The sequence below is a fragment of the Garra rufa genome, unplaced genomic scaffold, assembly GCF_049309525.1.
Source record: "Garra rufa unplaced genomic scaffold, GarRuf1.0 hap1_unplaced_002, whole genome shotgun sequence".
In the NCBI taxonomy this organism is placed as follows: domain Eukaryota; kingdom Metazoa; phylum Chordata; class Actinopteri; order Cypriniformes; family Cyprinidae; genus Garra; species Garra rufa.
Window position 1 is genome coordinate 1,925,012 of NW_027394277.1, and position 22,796 is coordinate 1,947,807.

General features: G+C 38.5%; 1 long non-coding RNA gene across 1 annotated transcript; it reads right to left on the reverse strand.

The window, feature by feature from the left end:
* Nucleotides 1-1,518: 1,518 nt before the first annotated feature.
* LOC141305435 (uncharacterized) lies at nt 1,519-4,453 on the reverse strand. The gene is made up of 7 exons (XR_012344402.1): nt 4,165-4,453; nt 3,675-3,773; nt 3,112-3,177; nt 2,645-2,761; nt 2,432-2,509; nt 2,114-2,347; nt 1,519-2,029 (listed from the first exon to the last, which is right to left on the reverse strand). It is a non-coding gene; the product is annotated as an uncharacterized lncRNA (long non-coding RNA).
* Nucleotides 4,454-22,796: the final 18,343 nt, after the last annotated feature.

Below are 22,796 nucleotides of genomic sequence, written 5' to 3' on the forward strand. Positions count from 1 at the left end.
TGTTGCTCTTATTATTACATCAGTAATACCTTCAGTTAACAACGAAGTGTTGCTATGTTGTGAGAACTTCCTAATTTACAGAGATCCTAACCCTAAGCAGATCTTAAACTACAAATAACAGCGCCATTTTTTTCGTGTTCTATAGATAGAATGGAAGAGGTTTGTGGGTAATGTAGTTTAAAATGTTTAATATTAAAATAGTGGAAAATGCAATCTTTTTTGAACAAAGGTTTATCTAAACATGTTCATTGTGTAAATATCTATGACATATTTAAGAGGCAGGCTGAAATTTGTTTTTTTACTAAGATCACTTTTTAAAACACCTTTATACCACATTTCCATGTATGTTTGAAAACTGTGTCCAACATTATGTAATTAACATAGCATAAGTAGTTGTCCTGCCAATTTTCTCTTTGACATTATAATCAGACACTGATTTACAGCCATTTGAAATGTTAATTTTTTTGCTCTTCCATGGGACTCTACTGGGCCCCTGGAGATGGAAGGGCAGTAAAAACACAAATCTATTCTCATCATGGACAACACACTGTGCTGAGTCACATTTTTTAGATTGTCTTTTCAACAATTTGCCAATATGTAAGTTGCAAGTCATAGTTATCTTAGAATAAGAATAGACATTTCCTATTTGAATTGCGCTCCATTTATTTCATTAGATCAGGAGCAAGAACACAGTGATGACAGGAAATTAAGACACCAGTTTAAACAACCAATACATATTGTGACACTTCTTTGTACTATCACACAATGTCAGTGTGTCATTCAGTAAGAAAAGGTACAGACAGTGTGGTTTATGCAAAAGCCATACAATTCATTCAATGCAAAGGATCATAATATAAAAGACATCATTTGTATCTTTGTCAAATATTCCTCATCTTTGTCCTTTGTCCATCTTTGCAAAACATCAGTAATGTGCATGCTCATCTTATTTATTATACAGTACAGGATTCATGTTGATCTTTCCCTGGTCCATCACCCTCAGCTGTGCATAAAGTGCCTGTAGCAATATAGTCCATGCAGTCTCTTCTAATGAATCTTTCAGCCTTCCCTTCATGTAATGAAGGTCATTAATATGACCAAATGTCACATCTTAATTAAAACACTCATGGTAATTATGTGTATTGTTAACTAAACGGTGTATTTACCAAACACCATTCCTAATAAAGAATATTTATCATACGTTATTATCCAATACATCACTAAGACAGATACAGTAACATATTAAGACAAATGATATTCAAGAGAAATAAAAATGTGTTATGTTAAAACCATGTTATTTTAACCAGATGAAGCCTCCCAAATGCATGCATGGTTAAATGTCTTCAGCATCATAGAATCACATTCAGTTTCCTGCTCATCATCAGAGCTCTCTTGGTTTTCTTCCTCTTGCTTATCCATATCCCTATCTTAATAATCCCCTTCCATGTCATGAACAATTTCGGTTGTTATTCATCACACTACAGTACAACTGACGGACAAAAGACATGTGACCAATTCAAATCATATCACTTTATTTTCACAATACCATGATCACAAGTGTACAGGCGGTGACATTTTTTTGTGCAAACTGCAGCATGACAGTAAAGACAACAAATGTTCAATATATAGGCAACACACATATAAGGGACTCAATACAGGTAGAGAACAATATGGTAAATAGTATGCTATACAGAGATCATGAAATTAAAACAATAATCACAGTACGCATACCTTTGCAGCGCAGTGTGGAATGAATTAGTGCAAACAGAATGTCATGGTGCAGAATAATAGTGAGTTAGAGTCCAGACAGTGCATCTATTAAGAGTGCTGTGCATATGAGCTTGATGTGCTGTGTATTGTTTCTGGTACAAGTTCAGTGCAGTCTAATTGCCTGTGGAAAAATGTGTCTGCTGGTGCAGGTTCTGCAATAACTTCTGCCTGATGGTAACGATGAGAGTAATCCATGGCTCTGGTGGCTGGAGTCTCTGATGGTCCTCTGTGCTTTCCTCACACACCAACTGATGTAAATATCCTGGAGGGACATAACATGTATTTAGGGTGTTGTAAATCAATAAACAATATATATTTTTATTTTTAATTGTTGCATTGGACTTACCATTGATTCTTGTTGGAGATATGGGCCAAAAGGATCCCTTCACAACTATTTTGCAGTTGTTCAGTTGAAACAACTGAGTAAACAGTGAAGTTTACTTTTATGGACCGTAACATCTGAGCTGTCACAGTAGAGTTGTTCAGGAATGCAGTCTTCATCGCAGTTAACTGGTGGTTTCAGGCTGCAATGCTGCATCTGGTGGCCATTGAATTGATATCGTCAACTGCCTTCATCCTCCTTCAAACAAACAGACAAAACAATAAGTCAACAATATTTCCAGAGAAACAGTGTTGATGAATAGGTGCAGGTGTCAGTACTCACCATATTTGGCCAATCCTGCCCAAATTCCAGATAATGGAATTGGAGATGATAGCACAGTTGATATGCCAATTCTAGGAGCTATAAAAAAAGAAGTGCATGTGAAAATGGTAACTGCTGTCTTTTGAGAGATTAACATCAATTGCTATACCCCATATAACCCTAGCCCATGTAACTACATTGCTTGATGTATTGCATACATACATACATACATACCAGTGGAAATGTGCAACTTTTCAGCTCTGTGTTTGGGCACAAGAAGACCATGTTCATTCCTCATTCATCAGGACTGGCTTGCTGGGACTGATTTTCTTTGCATTTTTTGGTCTTCAGCTTTAAAACAATACAATATTTATTGACCCAATTTTTAATTATTATTGTTGTTTAAACATAAATTAAGCAGTTATAATTATATACTTCAAGCTCAAGTTCCCTGGCAACTCTAGCAGGCTCCTGAGTTCATCTGTATACATTTCTATTCAGAGTCTGAGAAAAGGCCATCTTGCAAACTCTAAGCTTCTATTTTTCAACAGAGCACAAAATAATGTGTTAAGTGAGGGAGTAAAGAAATAAGATGAAGAGAAATAGGCAGAATTGTGTAAGTTTAACAAAATGAGAAGAAAGCAGCATTAGAAAAAAAAAAAACAATTATTTAACAGCAAACTAAAATGAAATATAATTACCTGCTGATGGTTTTGTTGTAAGCAGTTTAAAGGCCTCTTCACACCAAGGATGAGTCCACACCACAGCTATTTGACATAAAATGACACAGAAACAATATGGTTGGAATCTCTTTCAGAACAGATTTTTCCAGATTCCAAAACATTGACAGCCAATCAAAATCCACCACACTATAAATAGCCTGAGCATTTAAATGCAGACAACATAACTGCAGCACACGCTTATAATAATAAAAAAAAAAAGTTATTTTCTGTTAGTGTGTTAGTCATTATAATTCTTGCTCTTGGTGTGAACAGCTTTAAGTGATCTGATTTGGCCAAATTAACTGAAGGTCTGATTTCTCACATGACAAGTTAGAGATAGGAGTGAGTGTTGACTAGAAGAGAAAAAAATAAAATAAAAATCAGTAGACATGCAAGGCTTGGTAAATTGTATTAGTTATTAATATTTCGACATGACACTTTGTTGGTTGTTCTTTCTGATGGGGCTGTAGGGTATGTAAAGATGCTGCACAATTTAACTACAGTACAGTTCAGTCAAGGTGCTCAGACCAACATTGACATACCATTGGAATGTTTGCCTTTGCTTTTGGTCTTTTCCATAAATGCACAACATGGCCCAATTCAAATCCCATGACAGGCCTTCCTTTGGTCTTCCCTTTACCCTGAAACAAAGAGAAATACACACATGTTGAGACAATGTGCTAAACAAAATCTGTGACCAAAATATTTGAGAGGAAGGACTGTAAGGAAAGTTATTATTAACACCTAACATAAGGCTGCGTTGATTAAAGCAAATCAGTTATAGCTAAATGTCTTCAACATTACTGTGAAAGATTGAATCATTGAAGGACTTGTTTAGCCTCTTTGACAGCTTCTTCAAGATCAGCATTGGGAGCTTTGAGTTCAAGTTCCCTGTTAATTCTAGCAGCTTTCTGACAGAATTGGTCAAAATTATGAGATTTTAAAAATGTCATGATAAATCACAGAAAGAGAGAGAGCAAAACTATGTGTAGATTAATTATGGATTACAGTTCATACAGTGATGGCTTTTACCAGAGATGGCTTCTTAAAAGTAGGGATGCACCGATACGAATCGGCCGATCATGCTTGCGCGTTTTGTCAGTAAAGCCGGTTCTGTAATCAGCGGTAAATGCCATCAGGTGCGTGATTTCACGTTGAGCCGTATATACTACACACAGCCGTTGTTTACCGACGAGCTGCGCAAATCAATGTTCATTATCAGTGTGAATGTGCGCAGCTCGTCAGTGAACAACGGCTGTGTGTAGTGTATACGGCTCAACATGAAATCACGCACCTGATGGCACGCTCCTGGAGTAGGTGATCTGACATAACTGCAAGACAGAAAAAAAAAAATACTGAATTACAATTATTTCACAAAAACTTTTTAAAAGTGTGGTAAGCATTGTGGTTACTGTGCTTTACAAATAGTATACCGTAGAATCAAAAAACCATAGTAAGCTTTGTGGTTAGTGTGCATATCCTACAAATACCACAGTAAAACTACAGTTACAGTGGTAAAACCATAGTAAGCTTTGTGGTTAGTGTGCATATCCTACAAATACCACAGTAAAACTACAGTTACAGTGGTAAAACCATAGTAAGCTTTGTGGTTAGTGTGCATATCCTACAAATACCACAGTAAAACTACAGTTACAGTGGTAAAACCATAGTAAGCTTTGTGGTTAGTGTGCTTATACTACAAATACCACAGTAAAACTACGGTTACAGTGGTAAAACCATAGTAAGCTAGTGGTTAGTGTGCTTATACTACAAATACCACAGTAAAACTACGGTTACAGTGGTAAAACCACAGTAAGCTAGTGGTTAGTGTGCTTATACTACAAATACCACAGTAAAACTACGGTTACAGTGGTAAAACCATAGTAAGCTAGTGGTTAGTGTGCTTATACTACAAATACCACAGTAAAACTACGGTTACAGTGGTAAAACCATAGTAAGCTAGTGGTTAGTGTGCTTATACTACAAATACCACAGTAAAACTACGGTTACAGTGGTAAAACCATAGTAAGCTAGTGGTTAGTGTGCTTATACTACAAATACCACAGTAAAACTACGGTTACAGTGGTAAAACCATAGTAAGTTTTGTGGTTAGTGTGCTTATACTACAAATACCACAGTAAAACTACGGTTACAGTGGTAAAACCATAGTAAGCTAGTGGTTAGTGTGCTTATACTACAAATACCACAGTAAAACTACGGTTACAGTGGTAAAACCATAGTAAGCTAGTGGTTAGTGTGCTTATACTACAAATACCACAGTAAGACTACAGTTACAGTGGTAAAACCATAGTAAGCTAGTGGTTAGTGTGCATTTACATGACATTGTCGAGCAACAGTGAACGTTACTATGGTAAAAATATGGTAAATGTGCGGACTTTTTACATGATACGCGATACTAGGCTGGTTGATTTGTAGAGCTGATTTCAGCCACGTGAATATGATTAAAAACAGTTTTATTTATGTATCGATTTCAAACTGCACGAGTTAGAAGTTAGCTTCGGCTAATCTCAATCGTAGGCTAACTTAGCAGCCGCGCTAACTGTTCCACTAAGCTTCCGTTTTAACACATGACCCCATGCAAGTGATGCAGAAACAGTGAAATAATTAAAATAATGAAAAGATTGTTGCGGTCACTTACCTGCTTGAAGGTTACCATAGTAACGTTGACTGCTTGTCGTTCGCATCTGACAATGCTCATGCTAGCCTAGCCGTATTGTAAACTTAAATACAAACCACTGATGTTATATAAACTTTTAATTAGACCGAGGCTGCCGAAATCCCATTCAGTGTATGTGGGATTAATAATGTCCTGCTTTCCTGTCGATTAACAGGCCTGTAAATGGTGTAATTTGCTCGTTACATGTTATTGGTTTTTACATACAACATTTTTACATACATAACTTGCATAATTTTTATGCTAGTGACTTTTCATTGACAAACAGATCTGATAGTTTAGTTTTAACAAATATGTATCCAACAAATAGTTTACTATTTTATGTCCCTATTGCCAGTGAACCAGTTGAGTCATTCAGTGAGTTGCTTATTAGAAATGATGTTCATTGATACTACCTAGTAGTTTAAGGATTTTGGCTAAAGTCCCAGAAACGTCGTGGGCACGTCCTCAAAGCTGGTCTCTGGATAAGTTTTCATATTATTGCACTAAATGTATTGAGCCTATTTTTTTTAAGTAGTAGTTTGAATGCTTTATTTTTTGTTCATTGTTTCATCAATGTTTTATTCAAAACTAACATACTTTTTTAATAACAGGTGGAGAGAGAGTCTGGGCAGCAGCAACACAACAACCATGATTATGATCAGGGATGGGTATCAAGTACAGGTAACTTACTGATTTGGTTCCTGACTTGTTCAGTACCAAAAAATATATATAAAGCAACAGGACTAATGGTGCTGCTATTTGTATTTTAGACACAACCACATGACATTCAAACCATCTCTAAGTGTATTGCAGAAAGGATCCAGGATCAAGAGATCATCCATCATGAAGACTGTGTTCAGAAGAACCCAGAAAATCCTCGGTAAAAAACTAAACCTCATTGTTTCAGTGTCACTCAGGCACAAATTGATTTCAGTGGCTTAAATATTTATATTTCAGGCCTCCCTGACCCTTCTGTTGTCCTGGATGTGAAGACATGCTGGAACTGCATTTTCTCATGGTTGGAGTTGTGCAGCAGTATCCTTCCTGGACCCACACAACAAAATGCTCAGGAGGAGAGACAGGTAATCCACAGGGTTGGATTTATCATTTCAATTACTCATAGCTTATAACAAAATGTGCAGTGCTGTGGGTCACCTGGACCACAATTGTAAACCACTGCCGTGCTCCTGATCATTTTTAAACATGTTTAAAAAATATTTGAGTTGGCCTGAATTTGACCAATGTAAGACTCCCCTATTTCTAAATCATACACAACCACATCACTTTGCTGTGTTTCCCACAGGATTTGTTTGAGACTTTGGGGGCTGGACCTTCGTCTGTCTGGGGGCATGGCCTAGTGTACAAAAGTATGTACTGTACATTTTAAACTACATTTTTTCTATCTGGTGCACTTTGTATTAAGAGCTCCAACCCATGCTTAGTGTGGAAATTTAACAAAGAAAAAAAGTCAATGCAAATGACGTATCCCTCTTTTTGGTTATTGTGGACTCTTAAGAATTTCGTGAATAGGTTTTAAGCTTAATAGCCAGGACACCTAATAGTATGGCTACAGATTGTGCCTTTCCTTTAGAAGCTGGAGAATAACTGATTTTAAAAGGAAGATTTGCAGTTTTATACAAACGTATTCAAACTGTCTATAAAATTAATTGGTTAATTAGTTTTATTTATATTTTATGTGGATTCAAGGGAAAGGTGAAAAATGAGAAGGCCTAGGAATGACTGAGGAAGGCAGCCATGAGGAAAATGAAGTAATCATCAGAATGTAAGTTCTTTGCAATCTGTGCATTGTTTATTACAAGATGTGTTTTCATTTAAATTCAAAGCTGAATTTTCAGCATCAATACTCCAGTTGTAGGTGTTCAAAATCATTCTAATATGCTGTGTTGCCCAATTTAGTTGTGTACACTAGGTTGGAGTCACTTAAGTTTTTTTTTTTTCTTTATGAAGACCTTAATAGCAAGGATGCATTAAACTGATCTGAAGTGGTAGTAAAAACATTTATAATGTTACAAAAGTAAAAAAAAAAAAAAAAAAAAAAAAAAAAAAAAAGGTTTTAAACCTTAACTATGTATTTATAAAATTATCCTAAAAAAAATCACAGTTTACACAGAAATATTAAGTAGCACAACTGTTTTCAACATTGATAATAATCAAAAATGTTTTTTGAGCATCAAATCATATGAGAATGATCATGTGAAACTGAAGACTGGAGTAAAGGCTACTGAAGAATTCACCTTTGCCTCACAGGAAAGAAATGCATTTTAAAGTCTATTTGAAAAACAACAGAAAACGTATTTTAAATTAAAATATTTCACAGTATTATTGTATTGTAAGTTAAATATAAATATAGCTTTGGTGTGTCGAAAAACATTAAAAAAAACTGAAAGACTGCAGATTTTGACTGGTTGTGTGTACATACAGTAGCAACATTAACAAGGTTATTCTCCCTTTCAGCTGCCAGAGAAGGATATTGACAGTACAGCCTCAGGATAGCGAAGAGGAAGAAAAACACCTTTGACATAATTTTCTCATACATATGCCATGTGTTATTATAAAAACAATAAACCTGACTACAATAATATGGTCAATTTTATTAAAAGTTTCAAGTTTGCAAAGAATCTGGAGTATGGGGCACTGCATTAGAGGTACTCTTTGCTGAATAAGACCAAGTGCTGAGCAGGAACCTTATTCTTTAGCAAAACTCCTCATCAACTCTCCAAGAGTAGATCAAGAGTGAAGTGTCACCCTCCTATCCTTTCTTCAGAAGAGAGTACATTCTGCTGCTGTGGTAAGAAAGACATTCTTCTTTTTCTCTCACAACTGTCCAGAACCTAAATTCTCAGCAAAGAGTCTTCTCCACAGCTGGGGACAGATCTCAGATTTTTCTGAAAAAGTCAACAGGCTCATTTACTGTATGTTTTTTGGGTGGGCCTAATACAGGGGAGATGTAATCTCTACATTGTTATATTAACATGTTCTTACTGTTTATTAATATTGCTATTTTCTTTATTTCTGTTATCTTCTGAGAAGAATTACGGTCCTTTAGTAATTGTTTAGGTTTTGCTTCTGAGAGTGAAGCAGTATTACAGCACTTCACCACCAGATATTTGTAGCAGGTGTTTCATACACAGGACACTCAGAAAACAAATGAACTTAAAGTAATACAGAAATCACTACTGAATTGTTGCTATCTTTGTATCAGTATTTTTGTACCAAACTAGGGGAGTTGTGTTAATAAGAGTAGGCTACTGATAACTATTACTATACTATACCCATCATTAATTAAATATTTCATATTTTTCAGTAAAAGTAAAACATTTTGATCACTGGTTGTATTATTCTTTGATTACTATGTACTTTAGGTGAGGTGTTCAATTATCTGTGCTAATGACTTGGCTACACTTTACATGGTTAAATAATAGGTGTCATGTTTAAAATGCAATGGCTTAGGTATATGTAGAAAATAACTGAATAAATTGTGATTTAATAAATGAATGCACTGTGTTTTCGCTGATTTTCTGTTGGAATTTAATGATTTTGCATTGGTTTGCATGTATGCAGTGAATATATTTACAAAAACTACAACAATTTGAAAACATAAGGATTTAGTGTTTGTTTTTTACAGCAGAAAATGTTTGAGTTTGTCATTATATACTGATTTCAAGGTGGTAGGAACACATCCTCGGACAGGACTAAAGGTGAGAAGCAAATATTAAAAATACTGGGAAGGTGCTAGTTTGGTCGTTAGGACGTACTTGCCACGTCCTAGCAACGTAACGCAATAACGTCGCTACGACGAATATGGGAATCACAAAGTTACGTCGCTGGTACGTTATTTGGAACGTCGCCGCGACCAATGTGGTCCTTTATTGTAACGTGCTCAGGACGTGCCAGTTTGGTCGTGGAGACGTACTCATCACGTTCCAGCAACGTACCAAATAACGTCGCTACGACGAATATGGGAATCACAAAGTTACGTCGCTGGCACGTTATTTGGTACGTCGCTGCGACGAATATGGTCCGGTCCAGTAACGTCGTCACGACGTAATTGTGTTAGCTGGGTTACCTGCTTGAAGGTGTACACCACGTATCAGGTGAACTGGTCGAACTGAGCCTCGCTGGTGACGTAATTGCCGTAGAAGATTCTGCGTGGTATTTGTACGCAACTGCTCTTATCTGGATGCCTAACCCCCTTTCGTCAAAATCCAAAGATGAGGGATTTGCATTCAAATCTATCGGATGACCCTCTACGGTGCCACGCGACGAAGAGGGGGTACCCTCAACGTCAGCTTATGGACGTGAGGGGAAAATGACCAAACGGCAGTATGTGACGAATAGGGGTGAGACCGTGTTGTACAAACTAGTAAAACTAGTAAAGTATTATTATTTATTTATTTTTTTGTAATGGCATAATTACTTTCATTAATCAGACCAAAGAAAGTATAATGCTTCATGAAAATTCGTTTTTTTTTTTCAAACGGTGACTTAATGAACTGCTCTTTCTTTATATTAACGCAAAGCAAAATTGACTAAGTAACGTAGTCATCCAGCCAACAAAGAGGTTGCCTAACCCGTGCAGAAGCCCTTTGAAGAACTTCGGGCGCTGGGGAAGCTGGAGGAGAGGGAGAAGGAAGAACCTGACTCGAAAAGTCCACAGGATCCATGCCAGTATCCTCCGAAACAGGTGCAGCAAACCGAGCCAAATGAGAAGCATGCCAGTTCTTCCCGTCGGATAACAAGTAAGTACACGCACCCAGCTTACGCACAATTTGATGAGGGTTAGTAAATTTTGGATGCGCTTTCAGAACATGAGTTGGAATGCGCACACGCACCCAATCACCCACTTTGAAATCAGGAGTGCGAGCTACGCGTCTGGAGTCAGCGTATGCTTTCATTTTCTTTTGTTTCAAAGAAATTCGCTGAAGAAGCGCAGGTGCATCCTGGCGTGTGGTAGGAGGGGACAGAATATTAAGACGCGTTCGCATCTTTCTGCCATGAAGCAACTCAAAAGGAGACAGTCCTGTGGCAGAATGAGGTGTAGCACGATACACCTGGAGGAATTCCGTGACTGTAGGTTTCCAAGGCTTCGCTTCCAGAACAGCAGACTGGATGTAACTTTTCAGCACGCGATGGAAGCGCTCCACAGACCCGTTCGCGGCCAGATGGTACAAAGAAGTACGTATGTGTCGAATGTTTCTCTCTCTCAAAAATGTAGCAAATTCTGCTGACGTAAACTGGGTCCCGTTATCAGACACAATAGTACGTGGATTGCCGTATCTGCTAAACACAGACGCCAAAAAGGTCACAACATTGTGAGTCGTAATGGAAGCGGTGAACGCGGGCCACTTACTGTGATAATCAACCAATGTCAGCGCATAACGACAGTCAGACACAGCTGTGTCAAATGGGCACACGAGATCAATCGCTACTTTGTCCCATGGTACAGATGGGAAAGGCACCGGCTGCAGTGGCGCAGCAAAGGTGTAAGCAGTTTTATCAGAGGACAGACACAACTGACAGGCTTGGATGTGCTCCTTAACCAGACAATCAATGCCTGGCCACCAGTATAGTTCACGAAGGCGCTGTTTTGTACGCACGATTCCTTGGTGACCTTCGTGAGCTAACTTCACCAATGTGTGCCGTAGCGCGACAGGTACAACAAGATGTGACCCTCTGAACACGTAATCCTGCTGTACACTCAGTTCTTCACGTAGTTGAAAGTATGGACGTAGTATACTGTCCAGAGCACCTGAAGAGGAGGGCCAACCGCGGGCAATTTGCGCACGTAATGCACTCAGTTCAACACATGACGCGGAGGCTGACGCAACCTCAGCCGGTGTCAGAGGTGACATCACAGGAGACAGAAAGGCTACAAACTCAGGTTCAGCATCCAAGTAGTCTTCATCCGAAGCAGGCAACGGCAGGCGAGAAAGACAATCAGCTGTCTTATTTAGAGCTCCAGGCTGGTAAATCACCTCATAATTGAAGCACAGTAACCGGGATGCCCATCGCGCAATGCTCATGCCGGCGCGATCAGTCCCTTTGGATGAGAAAAGCACAGTTAACGCCTGGTGGTCTGTGCGCAGGAGGAATTTACAACCCCACAAGTAAGTTCGCCACTTCTCAACGGCCCAGACACATGCAAGTGCTTCCCATTCAATCGTCGAGTACTTGCGTTCAGCAGGTGACAAGGTCCGTGATGCGAAAGCGACGATGCGCTCTTTCCCATTCTCAAGAACTTTAGCCAGCACTGCACCCAAGCCGTAGTTAGAGGCATCAGTGGATACCACCGTAGGCAGATTTGGATCGAACAATGACAGTACAGGGCTTTGAACGAGCAACTTTTTCACAACATCAAAGCATTGCTGAGCCTTTTCTGACCAGACGAAATCCGAGCCCTGTCTGATGCAAGCACGCAAAGGTTCAATTACTGTGGCAAAATTCGGAATGAATTTGTTGTACCACGATAGTAGGCCAATGAAAGAGCGAAGTTGGGGCGCATCTGTTCGAGCCGGTGCATGAAGAATAGCAGAGAGGTGATCCTCATCAGGTTGAATTCCTTGCGCATTCACTGTATGTCCCAGGAAGCGCAGACTGGTTCTGTTAATTGGCATTTCGTTTGATTCAACTTCAGCCCAGCAGTCTGTAAGCGCTGAACGACGGCTTTGAGAATGTTGTCATGTTCCGCTTGTGTACGTCCCCAAAGAATGATATCGTCAAGGTAATTAGCAACATTCGGAAGTCCCTGTAAAACTGTTGCCAACATCTTCTGAAATGCAGAGGGCGCCGAAGCAAGGCCATACGGAACGCGGCAAAATCTGAAAAGCCCTTCATGCGTAATAAAGGAGGTCAGATCATGGCTCTCCTCATGAAAGTAGGCACACTCCAAATCGATAGTGGAAAATACAGTCGCGCCCCTTAACAAGGACAACATTTCTTCGATGTGTGGTAGTGGGTAGCTATCCGTAACTACAGCCTTGTTGGGCTCTCTAAGATCCACACACATACGAATAGCACCCGACTTTTTCTGTACTACTACTATTGGGGAGACCCACGGCGACGCGTCCACTCTCTCGATAACGCCCAACTCAAGAAGGCGCCGAATTTCCTCACTGACTGCATCTTTAACAGACAAAGGCAACCGGCGGAGTTTCTGGTGGACAGGAGCCACACCTGAAGTAAACTTTACCCTGTGCACAAAACCTTTTGCGCATCCCAAAGCAAGTGGAGGTGTCGAAGCAGACAGGCGCAACACAGTTGATGTACGCGCTGGCAAAATTGAATTGCCTTCAAATCGAAGATGTAACCCATTAATAAGATCCATCCCAATCAGAGCTGTGCCAGATTCAACCACAAAGAAAGACGTGGAGCAGGTGAAGTCATCTTTAGAGACACTGACAGGTAAGCATCCAAGTACGGGAATCGGAGCGCGAGAATACGTAACCAGTTTTACTGAAGGAGGCTGCAAAGCATCTTTCTTGAAGTGTGTATCATACACAATTTTCGGCAAAATAGAAACAGATGACCCTGAATCGACTGTAAGTTCGATAGGCACAGACGTAGTTGCGGTCGCAATGACAGCAGTACACTTAATTTTATCAGTAAGTGAGTCATGCATTTAAAGGATCTGAACCTCAGGTAGGTCAATTTCACAGACTGAGCGAGCTTGTCCCGAACGACACATCCGCGAATAATGTCCCATCTTTTGACAGTTATTATACTGTACCGAAGCAGCAGGACAACTGCGATCATTCGCACGGTGCTTCTTAGAGCCGCAACGATAACATTCACGGTGCAACGAAGCAGGTGCAGGAGATGACGGCTTTGAAGCATGCGCTGCAGGTGCTGGCTTTAAAGGCGGTCTACGGTGACGACGTCCAGATGCAGGTGGAGGTGTAGACTTTGCAGAAATCGCTTGCACAGGCACCGATCGATTACCTGATAACAACTTGGCTTGTTCACCAGCTGCTTCTATTTGGGTGGCAATAGTAATAGCTTTTTCAAAAGTCAAATCAGATTCCAAGAGTAATCTCTCACAAATTCGATGACTGGACACATTCTCCACCATCTGATCCCGTAACATTTCGTCCAGAGTAGCTGAAAAGTCACAGGGAGTCGCCAAATCCCAGAGAGCAGCTACGTATTGGATTATAGTTTCCCCTGGTGCCTGAACACGTTTTCTGAAGGCATGACGTTCAGCCACTATATTCCTGCGAGGAGCAAAGTGCGCTTTCAAGGCTGCGATCGCATCCTCCATTGAATCACCTTGATTCGGCAATGTATAGAATAATCTTTGGCCTTCAGTCCCCAGACAATGTAACAGAAGTACCCGTTTGCGTTCGACCGGCCATGCATCCCCAGAAGCACCAACAACAAGCAAATAATTCTGAAACATCCGTAGCCATGTATCGAAAGGTATAGCTGGTTCACCAGGACTTGGTAAAAATGGCGCGGGAAAAGTAGAAACAGATGCCATCCTCAAGACAAAAGTACCTCGTCGCCAATTTGTTAAGTCCTTAGTAAGAAGCAATGAGGAGGGTTTCTCAAACAAAGAATTCTTTAATTAACTAGATGAAGTAGTATAACGGTACAGTGCATGCAGAACAGAAAAAGGTCGAATCCGACACGTATTCTCCTTGTACTTAGCTACCCCCAAAAGTACATACTACTACCGCCACCTATTGGTCAATATGTACAAAGACACAACAGTGATTTATTTGACAAATTCTTTGACAGATTCTTTGATGAATTGACAAATATAAATGTCAGCATTTATCTGAAATAAAACGCTTTTGTAACATCATACACTATACCATTCAAACGTTTAATGTCATTTTTCTGGAGAAAGAAATTATAGAAAGAAATACTTCCGTTTAACATTTATAATGTTACAAAAGATTTCTATTTCAGATACAGTTTTTGTATTGTTAAAAAGCATTGTTCAATACTGAAGCCACATTTCCAAAACTATTCACACATTCAGCTATACAGAAGTCTATGCAGACCACACTGTGAATCATGCAATGACCACATTTTTCAAAATCCACAAACAATTTTGTCATTCACACTCCACAACTAGAAAAAAAAAACACTGTACATTTTAAGCACATTTTTCAAATGCTAACACGCTGCTTTCAAAACTGATAAAGCAAATTCAAATCAGAACAATTTCTGCAGGAATTATGCTGAAATATAAAATCTAAGCAGAATATTTATAATGAAATAAAATAATTATTCCAAACACAACTAAATGCAATTTTAGCAGAAAGCCATGCCAGATGTCCTATTTTCAGTCTTCTTCTTCTACTTTTTTTTCTTACTTATCTTTTGATAAATGAATGGCTTTGGAATGATTTTGTTTGAAAACATGGATCAGGGAAGACACATTGGTAGGGGAAAAACCAGTGGCAGAGAGATGGAGGAGTGAACCGTCAAAATACTGAAATCCCTCCATGTATGTACAGTTTTTCTTAATTGCTTTGACCTGGTTAAAGAAAATAGGATCCACTCAGTTTTCATCATCACTATCCCAGCAGAGCAGAAGACACATCTTGCAAATGTTTTAACCCTTTTTTACTGGATTGACAAATTTTCCCCACCCTTTTGCAAAACAGTTAGTTTTTTTCAGTCACTAACAAGCATTTGTCCAAACAGTTGTCACATTTTCAAAACTCTAAACACAATTAGCACAGCATCTGTCTTTTGTGGCCATACCATTCACACATTTCATGTCGTTTTCACCCAATATGCAGTCAGTGAACACATTTCCAATATGCTTACATTTTCTTAACAGACAAGCTATACCTCCCAACAAAATTATGGATTGTTTTTGTAGTATTTACTAATGTTAACACACAACATCCCACAATAGCAAAAACAATATTCCAAACCTTAGATACAGTATAAAAACCTCTGCTTCTGCAATGATATCAGTTCAAAAACAACATCAATATCAAAAATATATATCAGCTGATAATAAACAAATTGAATAATTGACACACAGCTGATTTATGTTGGGTAAACTGGGCCAACCACAGCTGATTCCAGTCTGGTTTAGACTCAGGGGCTGTAGGATTTCGGTTACACAAAGAGCAAATAACGATCATCACACTCCAAGGATGATCAAAGATTCTTTTATCCCAACCGTTTGCCAACAGAAGACTGTGAGAAGCCGACATGGGTGCCGCTCTGTTTGCGCCAAATTTCATCTGCTGATCACTGATCACCCCAGGAAACAAAGCAGCAATAAAGATAATCCTATCAGGGGAACAACGTGTGATTTGTGCTGAGAGACTCATAAAAACAAAGGGTCTTGTCACCTCTGGCCGAACCCCTGGCCAGAATTCGCTGATACCGGAAAAGGACAATCTTTTGAGATCGCCCCCTCTGAGATTCTCCAAAAGAACCAGTTGTCCGCTCACTCGTGACTCAAGTTATAAGATAAAATTGATTGAGTTTAGGAATGAACAAAGGAGAAGGATTGATTCCAGACTGGCCACTGTGGCCGCTGAACTCCCCATGACCCTCTTCAAGCCTATGGCCTTTCAGACACCCTTCCAAATGGGACTCACACCACATGATTAAATGTGCTAGCTACGGTGCCCGCCAGGGGACACCTTCGGTTCGACTTAATGTTTGTCGTGGCCACGACATAATATCACGTTCCCACGAGTTAATATGACGTTCCCACGAATTAATATCTCGTGGCCACAACATAATATCATGTTCCCACGAGTTTATATGTCGTGGCCACGACAAACATAAGTGAACCGAAGGTGTCCCCTGGCGGGCACCGTAGCTAGCAAATAAAAAAGTAAAGAAATAAATAAAATAAATAAATAAAATTAAAAAAAAAAAGAAAAGAAAAAAATAACGCTATTTCAATCACTTGAACTTACTATGCAAAGGGATAGGGCATCCACCTTCCCCCATGTTCAGTGCTTGCCATGTAATTGTGTCTTTTTCTGTGCCTGGGGTTCCTGAGCAAACAAGTTGCCAAATGAGCATCCTATATGTAACATGTACCCATGTTTACTGTTGAATGAACGATTGTGATGAATGCAGCTCGCCTGAATGAATGAGAAATTGATATTGTGTACACTTTATGCATTGTAATAATTTTATTGAAGTTAATAACAAAACTTGCAGAAATAGGGTCATTTTGAGTTGCCCCAAAGAAGGGACAGCCCAGGGGCGTAGCTCCGCCCCGCAGCAGTATCCGATTGGCTCCTAGCATCATGGGGCGTGCTTAGCGGCATGTTTAAAAACCCCATGGTGACAATAGTTGTTGCCTTTCGCCTCGCTCAACGCCTTTCGTCTCTTGTGGTTTGAGTGCATCCCATCTGCACTCGCCTGCTGGACCAAGCACGCGATCGTGCCAGCACACTCTACAGAACAGCGCTTGAACTGCCCGAACTGAGCGAGAAGAGTCCAAGAGTCCTGAAAAGACTTGTAGCTCTCCTCTGCAGAAGATTGCCTGCTCAATTCAACTACAAGGCGTTCTTGCCCTCCAGAAACTGCAAAGACTTCTGACCCGGCTTGAACCGTCAGAGCCTACGCGCCTCGCAACTCAGGCGCCCGCCGGACTCTGAACGCAACAACCCGCGTAACCAGGCAACCGCGGCCAGAATAGCGGTACAGCAACTCCCGTTGCCCAACCCTCGTCTACGAAGGATTCCCAACGACTTCATCCAAAGACTGACCAGCAACCAACCAGAAAACCTGCCGAGACGAGCCCACAGAGGAAATCCCCATTCGGCACGAGCGCAAGTAAACAGGGTCTCCCATTCTTGTTGAATCTGGTGCAATATCATTTAAGTTAGATCTCTGCTTTTGTGGTTTTCTAAGGTTGCGATTTGAGAGCTAGTCGCAGTACTAGAACACTCTTGGGGTTCTTAAAATCCATAACTTACTATTTCTGAAACTGTATGAGTGCGCGTGTGAATGTGTGTATGTGTGTTTATGTGTTAGTAGCTTAGAATTTGTATCCTAGAGTAGTTCAATAAATCATTGTTTCATTGTAAGAAGTTGTCTTGACTTTTATGTTCACAAAGTTTCATCTTTGCCCAGATCAATTTCCTAAAGTAATAATTCTGTTTATTTATGCTCCTGACCATGAGCGTAATATAAACTTAGGAATTGATAAGGTATATTGACTTGACCGATTCGGTGGACGAAGGGTCAAGAAACAAACTATTAATTCTAAATCGATTTTCATATCGATTCGAATCGATTCGATTCATTATTTGAATCATTATAAACTTGAGCATAATTCTTACAGGGCAGTGGTTATTTTTCTCTGCTATTACATTTACACTTATACAGTAAAAGGAGGACTTTGAGGAGTGATGTTTTTGGAAGCAGAAACAGAGATGCAGTGAGGGGAACAGGAGCAGTGAGAGATGCAGTGAGAGATGCAGTGAGCGGAATGGGAGCAGTGAGAGGAGCAGGGCCAGGGAGAAGAGCAGGCCCAAGGAGAGGACAAGGTAGAGGTGTAAGAATGCGTGGTGGTGGTGGCTTTCCATCTTTCGCAAGCAATAACAACATGGTTTGAAGTCCACCCAAGACTGGTAAGTCTCTTCCTTCCACCCTATTCACCTTAACTCAAGCCCATAGAGGAGTTCTTTTCTGCATGGAGGTTGAAGGTTTATGACCATCAGCCACATGACCAGATGTCCCTCCTTGAAGTCATGGATGCTGGCTGCAGGGACATCACGGTTGATGATTGCCAAGGGTGGATCCGACATACCAGGCGGTTTTATCCCAGGTGCATCGCTTTGGACAACATCAGATGTGATGTGGATGAAAACATGTGGCCTAACTCTGAAGATCGCAGGGATTAGATACAGTAATTTTGTGTTGTTGTTTTTTTTGTGTTTTTTTTTTTTTTTTTTTTTACAGTTTTTTTCAGTCGCTAACAAGCATTTGTCCAAACAGTTGTCACATTTTAAAAACTCTAAATACAATTAGCACAGCATCGGTCTTTTGTGGCCATACCATTTACACATTTCATGTCGTTTTCACCCAATATGCAGTCAGTGAACACATTTCCACAATGCTTACATTTTCTTAACAGACAAGCTATACCTCCCAACAAAATTATGGATTGTTTTTGTAGTATTTACGAATGTTAACACACAACATCCCACAATTGCAAAAACAATATTCCAAACCTTAGATATAGTATAAAAACCTCTGCTTCTGCAATGATATCAGTTCAAAAACAATATCAATATCAAAAATATATCTCAGCTGATAATAAACAAACAATTGAATAATTGACACACAGCTGATTTATGTTGGGTAAATTGGGCCAACCACAGCTGATTCCAGTCTGGCTTACACTCAGAGGCAGTGGTTATTTTTTTTCTATTACATTTACACTTATACAGTAAAATGAGGACTTTGAGGAGTGATGTTTTGGAAACAGGGTTGGGGTCAATTCAGGAATGAACTCAACAATTCCAATTCAAAGAAGGAAATGGAATTGGAATTGGAATTCAACAACAATTACAGGAAACAGAGTTGGAATTGAATTGGAATTACAGGAAGTGGAATTCAATTCAGAGAAATTCCAATGAATTCCATTTATTGCTGTTTCAGAGCATCTATGTGTGATTGCATTTAGAGACATACATTTTAACTTTAATTATGATGCTTTACAAATACCAAGTAATGTATGAAATAGAGTTGATCAAATGCAAGTAAATAAAATGAATGACAGTGGTGATAAGTTTCTGTATGTACTATACATTCAATATATGATTACCACATAATACAGTTTTTTTCAGTCGCTAACAAGCGTTTGTCCAAACAGTTGTCACATTTTCAAAACTCTAAACACAGCATCGGTCTTTTGTGGCCATACCATTTACACATTTCATGTCGTTTTCACCCAATATATCCATCTGCAAGGATATCAGTTCAAAAACAATATCAATATCAAAATATATCTCAGCTGATAATAAACAAACAATTGAATAATTGACACACAGCTGATTTATGTTGGGCAAATTGGGCCAACCACAGCAGATTCCAGTCTGGCTTAGACTCAGAGGCAGTAATTTTTTTTTTCTATTACATTTACACTTATACAGTAAAATGAGGACTTTGAGGAGTGATGTTTTGGAAACAGGGTTGGGGTCAATTCAGGAATGAACTCAACAATTCCAATTCAAAGAAGGAAATGGAATTGGAATGGAATTGGAATTCAACAACAATTACAGGAAACAGAGTTGGAATTGAATTGGAATTACAGGAAGTGGAATTCAATTCAGAGAAATTCCAATAAATTATATTTATTGCTGTTTCTGAGCATCTATGTGTGATTGCATTTAGAGACATACATTTTAACTTTATTTATGATGCTTTACAAATACCAAGTAATGTATGAAATAGAGTTGATCAAATGCAAGTAAATAAAAATGAGAACTGTACATTATGAATTAATAATTGAATGACAGTGGTGATAAGTTTCTGTATGTACTATACATTCAATATATGATTACCACATAATATATGTCTCAACTCACAAAAAAAAAATTAGTCATGTTCATTCATGTATTTCATTCACCTTTTATTGCATCGAATTATCATCATTTCCTGAAATTTGGCATGTGAAATGATCATGCTTAACCAACTAAACATACAGTACTTTGTATTTCCTTTATATGTTTGTTGTTTATGTGATTAACAATATTTACAGTTTTTTTCAGTCGCTAACAAGCGTTTGTCCAATCAGTTGTCACATTTTCAAAACTCTAAACACAATTAGCACAGCATCGGTCTTTTGTGGCCATACCATTCACGCATTTCATGTCGTTTTCACCCAATATGCAGTCAGTGAACACATTTCCACAATGCTTACATTTTCTTAACAGACAAGCTATACCTCCCAACAAAATTATGGATTGTTTTTGTAGTATTTACGAATGTTAGCACACAACATCCCACAATAGCAAATACAATATTCCAAACCGTAGATACAGTATAAAAACCTCTGCTTCTGCAATGAAATCAGTTCAAAAACAATATCAATATCAAAAATATATCTCAGCTGATAATAAACAAACAATTGAATAATTGACACACAGCTGATTTATGTTGGGTAAATTGGGCCAACCACAGCTGATTCCAGTCTGGCTTACACTCAGAGGCAGTGGTTATTTTTTTCTATTACATTTACACTTATACAGTAAAATGTGGACTTTGAGGAGTGAAGTTTTGGAAACAGGGTTGGTGTCAATTCAGGAATGAACTCAACAATTCCAATTCAAAGAAGGACTTGGAATTGGAATTAGAATTCAACAACAATTACAGGAAACAGAGTTGGAATTGAATTGGAATTACAGGAAGTGGAATTCAATTCAGAGAAATTCCACTGAATTCCATTTATTGCTGTTTCTGAGCATCTATGTGTGATTGCATTTAGAGACAAACATTTTAACTTTATTTATGATGCTTTACAAATACCAAGTAATGTATGAAATACAGTTGATCAAATGCAAGTAAATAAAAATGAGAACTGTACATTATGAATTAATAATTGAATGACAGTGGTGATAAGTTTCTGTATGTACTATACATTCAATATATGATTACCACATAATATGTCTCAACTCACAAAAAGATTGGTCATGTTCATTCATGTATTTCATTCATTTTTATTGCATCGAATTATCATCATTTCCTGAAATTTGGCATGTGAAATGATCATGCTTACCTACCTAACCAACTAAACATACAGTACTTTGTATTTCTTTTATATGTTTGTTGTTTATGTGATTTACAATATTTAATGTACTATAAACTAGCAACTCAAGTGGAATTTTTTGGAATTTATTTGATTTCAATTCTGTTTCCTGACATTCCAATTCCAAATCCAATTCCATTCCAGGAAGTGAATTGGAATTTACCAATAATTCTCAATTCAATTCATTTCAAGATCGCAGAGATTAGATACAGTAATTTTGTGCTTTTTATTAGACCCCCCCCCCCCCCTTTTTTTTTTTTCTAGGCTTTTTGCTGTTGTTTTTTTGTTCAGAATGCTCTTGTGTGTTTCATGGATATTTTGTTCACTGTAAGCAATACAGTAAAACTTTTTCTGTACTATCATATCATGTCTCTACTGTACCTCCTGTAATAAACAGAAACAGAAAAAGAAACTTATTTGCTTTTTACTGTAATGCTTTTGAATGTGAACAGTACTGTACATGTGGACAGACAGTTCCCAACCAAGAAATTTTGTGTCAAAACGGTGGATTGCATGTTTTGCATGCAAATACCTGTAAAACTGAAACATAAAAGTCTATGCAGTTTTTGTAATGTCAACAATAGTCAGTATTTTGAAACCTGGTGTACTTTGATTGACTGCATGTACCTTGTGAAGTGAAAACAAGTGATATTCTTTGACAGAATAATTTCATTTTGAGTCAGATTTCCAGTGTTTTGGTAAAGTTAGTGTGTGCAGAGAAAGACGTGTTCTATTTTGAAATGAAGAGTTAGTATATATTTAACAAAATGTATTTTTGAGAAGAAAATTATCCATTTGGCCAATTGTGTTTTGTAGGTGCGAGTCTGTATTAAGAGTTTAGAAAAAGTATCTGAAGTATGGGTAAACGCTTGTTAGCGATTGAAAAAAACTGTAAATCCTGCCCCCTTTTTATCCGGGCTTTTTGCTGTTTTTTGTTTGTTTTTGTTTTTTTCAGAATGCTCTTGTGTGTTTCATGGATATTTTGTTCACTGTAAGCAATACTGTACAACTTTTTCTGTTCTATCATACCGTGTTTCTACTGTACCTCCTGTTTTGCATTGAAGCACCTGTAAAACTGAAACATAAGTCTATGCAGTTTTTGTAATGTCAACAATAGCCAGTATTTTGAAACCTGGTGTACTTTGATTGACTGCATGTATCTTGTGAAGTGAAAACATCTCAGGTTATGTATGTAACCCTGGTTCCCTGAGAGAA